The sequence below is a fragment of the Callorhinus ursinus genome, unplaced genomic scaffold (assembly GCF_003265705.2).
Source record: "Callorhinus ursinus isolate GAN/ISIS: 27379988/994484 unplaced genomic scaffold, GSC_fseal_2.0 scaffold2174, whole genome shotgun sequence".
NCBI lineage: Eukaryota > Metazoa > Chordata > Mammalia > Carnivora > Otariidae > Callorhinus > Callorhinus ursinus.
In genome coordinates, this window is record NW_027399228.1 from 1 (window position 1) to 8,402 (window position 8,402).

At 42.1% G+C, this 8,402-nt stretch overlaps 1 pseudogene; it reads right to left on the reverse strand.

Moving 5' to 3' along the window:
• Positions 1-574: 574 nt before the first annotated feature.
• LOC141372183 (olfactory receptor 7C1-like) lies at positions 575-1,553 on the reverse strand (annotated as a pseudogene).
• Positions 1,554-8,402: the final 6,849 nt, after the last annotated feature.

Sequence of the window (8,402 nt, forward strand, 5' to 3'; positions counted from 1 at the left end):
CTCCATCCTGAGAACTATAGTAAGCACTGCAGTTTCAAAGATAAGTAAGAGAGAGTTCTTTTTTTTTTTAATTTTTTTATTGTTATGTTAATCACCATATATTACATCATTACTTTTTGGTGCAGTGTTCCATGATGAGAGAGTTCTAAAATTCAAGGAATCTATATTGTGGATGAGCAGAGGAATTTAGTAAAGTTGATGTGACTGTATGGAAAGTGAATCAGATCAGGAAAAAGGGGGAGAGTCAGATCTTTGAGTTGATTTTATTCACATGACCTGAGAAAACATTTCTGTAAGTGAGTTTTCGGGACATTTCCAAAATAGGCACACATTGCATCACTCTGAGTATGGATAGTAACTACATGAGATTTGACTTATTATTTTTTTTTTAAGAAATCCAAATGATTACCGAAGATTACTGAGAAAAATACCAGGTTGTAGTCACATCAAATGAAAATGACTGGTTATGAAGTGAAAAGGGGAACCCAGGATATAACCTGAAGAAAAATAGAGAAGACAAATAAAAGACAAGAAGAAGAAAAATAGAGAAGACAAGGAAGACCCAAGGAGAGAACTACTTTAAAATGTGTACACCTGGGAAAAAATAAAGATAGTGAGATGAAGGAAGCCAGGATCTCTGGGCCTCCATATTGTGGGCCCAGCTACTCAGGAGAGTCCTGTAATGGTTCCTGATGCTGAAAGGCACCACCCTCCTGAGAAGCCTGCTCAGGGCCCCCTTCATGTCCCTGTCCCTCAAGCTGTAGATGAAGGGGTTCAGCATGTGGGTGACAATGGTGTACTTCACCGAGGCCACCAGACTCGTCCTAGAGGATGAAGTCCCTGCAGAAGTGAGGTCAACCCCAAGGCCTGTGCCGGAGAACAAGGAGACCACTGAGAAGTGAGACCCACATGTGGAAAAGGCTTTGTTTTGCCCACAGCTGAGGAAATGCTGGGTATGGAAGAAACAATTTGATAGTAAGAAAAAGTATTCCATGGAAAGGAATCATGGCCATACTCCCAGTTGCAGAATACACCACTATGTTATCGATGAGGGTGTCAGAACAGGCAAGCTTCAGGACTTGAGGAAGATCCCCAAAAAAGGGTAGGATATCCATGTTTGTGCAGAAGGACAGCCTCAAAAACATCAAAGTCTCCAACAGGGAGCCCGGGACACTGATGCACCAGGATTCCAAGGTCAGCAGCCCACAGAGCTGGGGGTTCATGATAACTAAGTAGTTCAGGGGGTGACACGTGGCCACAAAATGGTCATAGGCCATCACGGTCAGAAGAAAGATGTCCGACACAGCAAAGAGTATGAGGAAATAAACCTGCATGAGGCAGCCTTCATAGGTTATGACTTTGCTCTGAATCTGGATGTTCCACAGCATCTTGAAGATGGTGGTGGAGGTGAAACAGATGTCAGCAAAGGCCAGGTTGGTGAGGAAGAAGTACATGGGCTTGTGGAGGTGGGAGTCTGAGCAGATGGCCAGGATGATGAGCAGGTTCTCAGTAGACGTGACCAAGTATATGGACAGGAACAACCCTAAGAGCATGAATTGAACCTTGGGCTTCGCTCAAAGTCCCAGGAGGAGAAACTCTGAAGTATGTGTTTGATTTCCTGATTCCATGTGGATGAAAGAACGAGCAGGAAAGGGAAAAAATCAGCATCCAATGACCATCACCAGACAGCACAGAATTGTGATTGCCTTTAATTTCCAGTGAATGGATTAATAAAGTACTACCCTGTTATAATTGCCTTGGGTGGGGAATTTGAAATGCTTCCATCCTTCCCTCTGCTGCCACTGCCATCTGGAAATGTAGTCCTAGTTCCAAAGCGGTTGTGCCCCTTATAGCCTGGCTACTCAGAGTGTGGTCCATGGACCAGCAGGAGCAGCATTGCCCAGAGCTTCTCTGAATGCAGAGTCCCAGGCCACATTCAGACTTGCTGAATCCGAATCCACATTGTGACAAGATCATGGGGGATTTCCCTGCTCATTCATGACTGAGTAGTGCTGGTCTAGAACATCTGTGGGTTTCAGTCCTTTACTTTTCATCTCCTCACTTTCATTTTCCTCTATACCATCCCTCAAACTTCCTTACATAATATGTAGGCAAAATAGGAGCTCAAAAATCAGGGCTGTTTTCTGCCATCTGTGTAGATGGAATATTTGTACATTAGTCTTAACTATTCCAGACATTGTGTATGAATCCTGTATTCAGTTTTTCAAAGCAAATATTTATAAATTTCATAATGATTTCCATTGCTTCTGTGACCCAGATTGTATTATATTATTTTGCATGGTCATTTGTGACACGCTGTTTTTTTTTAATGTTTTATTTATTTATTCATGAAAGTCAGAGAGACAGAGAGAGAGAGAGGCAGAGGGAGAAGCAGGCTCCCCACTGAGCAGGGAGCCCGATGCGGGGCTCAATCCCAGGACCCCGGGATCATGACCCGAGGGGAAGGCAGACGCTTAACCATCTGAGCCACTCAGGCGCCCCTTTGTGACACGCTGTTCTTTGTCATTGGAAAGTCAGACATTATGCCTTCTCTCTTCTTTCTTTGAGTAGAATTTCTTTAAATATCATTCTTAAAAGTAAATAAGCACCACATATTATGCTGATGTTATATTTGGGCATGTTTTGTTTTTAAAGTTAGGGTTAGAAATCCTGCACATTTTATGACTCCAAGTCAAGGCTCTTCTCACTCTGCAGGGCTGCCTCAGTCAGTCAGTGCTTCACAGATAAGAGGAATGGTGAACATTGGAATAAAGCAGGACCCGAGAGGTACGCAGACATATGGGAGTGTCGTTTCCTGCTGCAGGAGGAGGGGGGCCCTGAAATGATGCTCTGAGAAGAGAAGCAAGAAGAACTGAGAAGGAGTGAAGAGCAAGAATCCACTTCAAGACAGGTAAGATGGTGGAAGAGTAGGGGACCTCGTTTCATCTGGTCCCTTGAATTTAGCAGGATATCTATCAGACCATTCTGAACACCCATGAATTCAGCCTGAGATATAAGAAAACATATCTGGAGCTCTACAAGAAGAAAAGCAACTGCTTTTTGCAAGGTAGGAGGTGTGGAGACATGAATCTGTGGGGAGATATCAGAAGAGAGACAGGGGAGAGGGAGGGAGCCTCCATAAGCTGGCTGGTGGAAAGTGATATAGCCCAGGAGGGCAAGATGAGAACCGTTAGAAACCTGCTCCAGTGAGAGACATTGCTTTCTGAAAGGGGCTCAGGAGATGAAAAGGGCAGAATTCTAAGGTGGGTCAGTGTAGTCTCAGGATTCCAGGAGTCACAGAAGGAGCTGGGGTGCCTGAGCCAGTAGAGTGCCCAAGCAGTGGAGCAGGGAAACTTGTTGCAGGCAGGAAGCCCAGGAACGGACTTTCAGCTCGGGTCACCATAAACCGCAAACCTGGGTGGTCGGGTGACAGCTCTCCCCTGAGTATGTTGATAAGCACTAGGATGTGCTGACTATCTGCCATCTCCCAGGAGGGACAAAACAGGTGAGCCCATGACCAGGCAACAGCTCTCAGGGCAGCGGCCCCAGAAAGGACAGTAGGGCGAAACTCAGCCATCCCCCAGAATGGCGGAATGAGGAATGAGTGTACACACACACACACACACAAGAGCCGGCCGGTGACCACTCTCAGCCCCACTGCATACAAACGGCTGTGACGTGGGTCCCTCAACTCCTTCCCGGGAGGATTGCTGTGGGCACACACCCGCAGGAGTCTGCTGAGTTTGGCACACACAAAAATGAGGACTGTTTGTCCCAGAGGGTTTACTGAAGAGAGGGGGATTGGGATCTTTCAGATGTGGGGCCAGATATTGGGCCACAGCCATTTTTATTCTGATCCTCTAAAGAGCAGCGGAAAGGCTTCAGAGGAAAAAAAGCCACACAGAGGACCAGCTTACACTGAGTCCAGCCTCCTGGCAATAGGCTGTGCAACTCTTACCAGGAAAAGACACCTGAGAACCAGCACAGCAGGCCCCTCCCCCAGAAGACAAACTGGAAGATCATATGCAAACTACTTTATGGATCCCACAAGACTGTAAAACTCCAGGGCCAGGGGAATAGTATATAGAGCTGGAGGTTTTTTCTCATGATTTTGTTGATCTTCACTCCAAAATTTTCCATTTCCTTTTTTTCTTGTTTCTCATTTCAACTAGTTCCTTATTTTACCAATTCCATGTTTTTAAGTCGCTTTTTAACTTTTATTTGTTACATCTACATTTTATAGATATATGCTTCATTTTTTGCTTTTTTCACTCTTTTCAATTTTATATATATACAGAACTTTTATATATAACTTATATATATAGGTTTTTATTTCTTTGAAATTTTAGGAGGTAGTGTCTTCTAACATACAGACCAAAATACACTCAGGAACAAGTGGATCACCCTGCTTTGTCCACCTTATGAGATTATAACCCCCATCCCCTTTTATCTTCTTCTTTTTGTTTCATTCTCTTTTTCTTTTTCATTCTGTTTTACTTTGATTTTGTTTGCTGTCTTGTTTTGGTTTCTGACAACTTCGGATTTCTCTAGTGTGTATTTTGTTTGGGACATGGTTGATATTTTGGATTCCACTCACCCATTCTTCTCTGGGCAAAATGACTAGAAGGAGGAAGTCTCTGCCACAAATCTAATCGATATGGATATAAGTAAGATGTCAGAGATGAAATTCAGGATAGCAATTATAAAGTTAATAGCTGGGCTTGAAAAAAGTGTATAGGACAGTAGAGAATCTCTAAGTGCAGAAATGAGATCTAATCAGGCTGAAATTAAAAATGCTATAACTGATATACAGTCTAAATTGGATGCTCTAACAGCTAGAGTCAATGAGGCAGAAGAGAGAGTAACTGATCTAGAGGACGGGATGATGGAATAGAAGGAAGCTAAGGAAAAGAGAGAGAAAAAAAACTACTAGCCCAAGATGACAGGCTTGGAGAATTTAATGATGCATTGAAAAGAACCAGTGTCAGAATCATTGGGATCCAAGAGTGAGGGTGGAAAGAGAGAGAAGGCTAAAAGGTATATTTGAGCAAATCATGACCGAGAACTTCCCTAATCTGGGGAAGGAAACAAGCATTCATGTCCAAGAGGCAGAGAGGACACCTCCCAAAATCAATAAAATCAAATCAATGCCCCAACATATAAGTGAAGCTTGCAAGTTTTAGAGAAAAAGTGAGAATCCTGAGAGCAGTTCAAGACAGGGGTTTTCTTGGGGCGCCTGAGTGGCTCAGTCATTAAACATCTGCCTTCAGCTCGGGTCATGATCCCAGAATCCTGGAATCAAGCCCCGAATCAGGCTCCCTGCTCAGTGGGAAGCCTGCTTTTCCCTCTCGCACTACCCCTGTTTGTTTTCCCTCTCTCACTGTCTCTCTCACTGTCAAATAAATAAATAAAATCTTAAAAAACAAAAAAAGACAGGGGTTCCTTACCTACAGAGAGGGGAATATCAGATTAACATCAGACCTGTCCACAGAAACCTGGCAAGCCAGAAAAGGCTGGCAAAATATATTCAGGGTACTAAATGAGAAAAACATGCAGCCAAGAATACTTTATCGAGCAAGGCTGTCATTCAGAATACAACTAGATATGAAGAGTTTCCAGGACAGACAGAAAGTAAAAGAATATGTTAACCACCAAGCCACCCCTGCAAGAAATATTAAGGGGGATACTGTAAGCAAAGAGAGACCTAAAGAGTCACATAGATCAGAAAGTGACAGAAGCAATCTACAGAAACAGGGACACAAGCAATAAAATGGCACTAAAATCATCTTTTTTTTTTTTTACTATATTCAGTTACCCAACATACAGTACATCATAAGTTTTTGTTATAGTGTTCAACGATTCATTAGTTGCCTATAACATCCAGTGCTCATCCCAACACGTGCCCTCCTTAATGCCCATCACCTGGTTACCCCATCCCCCCTCCTCCATCCCTTCTGTAAACTTCAGTTTGTTTCCCATAGTCCAGAGACTCTAATGGTTTTTCTCCCTCTCTGATTTCTTACAATTCAGTTTTCCCTCCCATCCGCTGTGGTCCTCCACACTATTCCTTATGTTACACATATGAGCAAAACCATAGGATAGTTGTCTTTCTCTGACTTATTTCACTTAGGATAATACCCTCCAGTTCCATCCATGTTGATGCAAGTGGTGGGTATTCATCCTTTCCGATGGCTGAGTAATATTCCATCGTATATATGGACCACATCTTCTTTATCCATTCGTCTGTTGAAGGGCATCTCAGCCCCTTCCACAGTTTGGCTATTGTGGACATTGCTGCTATGAACATTGGGATGAATGTGCCCCTTCTTTATACTACATCTGTATCTTTGGGGTAAATACTTAGTAGTGCAATTGCTGGGTCATAGGGTAGCTCCAATTTTAACATCTTGAGTAAACTCCATACTGTTTTTCAGAGTGACTGTACCAGCTTGCATTCCCACCAACAGTGTAAGAGGGTTCCCCTTTCTCCATAACCTTGCCAACATTTGTTGTTTCCTGTCTTGTTAATTTCTGCCATTCTAACTGGTGTAAGGTGGTATCTCAATGGGGTTTTAATTTGTATTTCGCTGATAGCTAGTGATGTTGAACATTTTTCATGTGTCTGTTAGCCATTTGTATGTCTTCTTTGGAGAAGTGTCTGTTCATGTCTTCTGCCATTTCTTGACTAGATTACTTGTTTTTTGGGTGTTGAGTTTGAGAAGTTCTTTATAGATCCTGGATGTCAACCCTTTATCTATTATGTCATTTGAAAATATCTTCTTCATTCCGTGGATTGACTCTTAGCTTTGTTGACTGTTTCCTTTGCCTTGCAGAAGCTTTTTAACTTGATGAAGTCCCAAAAGTTCATTTTTGGTTTTCTTTCCCTTGTATTTAGAGATGGGTCCTGAAAGAAGTTGCTGTGGCCAATGTCAGAGGTTACTGCCTATATTCTCCTCCAGGATTTTGATGGATTCCGGTCTCATATTGAGGTCTTTCATCCATTCTGAGTTTATCTTTGTGTATTGGGTAAGAGAATGGTTAGCTTCATTCTTCTGCATGGGGTTGTCCAGTTTTCCCAGCACCATTTATTGAAGAGACTGTCTTTTTTTCCATTGGATGTTCTTTCTTGCTTGTCGAGATTAATTGACGATAGAGTTGAGCATCCATTTCTGGGCTCTCTATTCTGTTCCATTGATCTATATGCCTGTTTTTGTGCCAAAACCATGCAGACTTGATGACTACGGCTTTGTAATATAGCTCGAAGTCAGGCATTGTGAGGCCCCCAGCTTTAGTTTTCTGTTTCAACATTCCCCTGGTGATTCAGGGTTTTTCTGATTCTGATTCCATTTTTCTGATTCCAAATTTTAGGATTGTTTGTTCCAGCTCTGTGAAAAATGTCAATGTTATTCAGATAGGGATTGCATTGAAAGTGTAAATTGCTCTGGGCAGCATAGACATTTTAATGATGTTTATTCTTCAAATCCATGAACATGGAATGTTCCATTTCTCTGTGGCTTCCTCGGTTTCTTTTTCTACTTCAATAGGATTTCAATACTGAATTTCCTTATCCAAGAGAATATAAATGAATAAAATCCAAGGCTAAATTAATTTCTCTTGAACAAAGTATTATTGGCTAAACGTCTGGATTTGATTTTTATTGTGGTTGCAACAAATTACCATACTGCTGTCTTAAAACAAACCAATTTGTTTTCTGATAGTTCTGGAAGTCAGAAGTCTGAAATAGGTCTCCCTGGGCTAAATTCACTCTGTCTGCATAGAAGAGTTCATTCTGGAGGTCTGGGGAGAATAGGTTTACTTGCCTATTCCTGCTTTAGAGCCACCTATACTCTCTGGCTCATGTACCCTCCCTTTATCTTCAAAGCCAGCAAAATAGTATCTCAAAATCTCTCTCTGACTCCAAGTCTTCTGCCTCCCTCTTCTACAATTGGAGGACCCTTGTGATCTATTTAGCCCAGCTGGATAACCAGAATAACTTTTTCCTAGGGTCAAATGACTAGCAATGTTAATACTATTTGCAACCTTAATTCTCCCTTGCCATGACACAAGACATAACCAAAGATTCTATAGATTAAGATGTGGAGATATTTTGGGGACATTATTCTGCCTACTAAAAGTCTTTTGGAGAGGTATATTTGATGTCAACTCAGGAGCCCTCACTTTGAAGAATCAAACACAGAATTTATTTCAGACTCCAGGCTGAGTACTTAGACATTCCTTTCCAAACCACACATGAAGAGGATCACATGGCTTATTTATTAACATCACCCCAAAACTGTAAATGGTAAACATCACCCCAAAAGTATAAATGGTAAAGTTAACCCTCAACTAAATAAATTATCATCTCAAGGTTAAGGGAAAGCACAAAGAGGTTTGACCTCTGG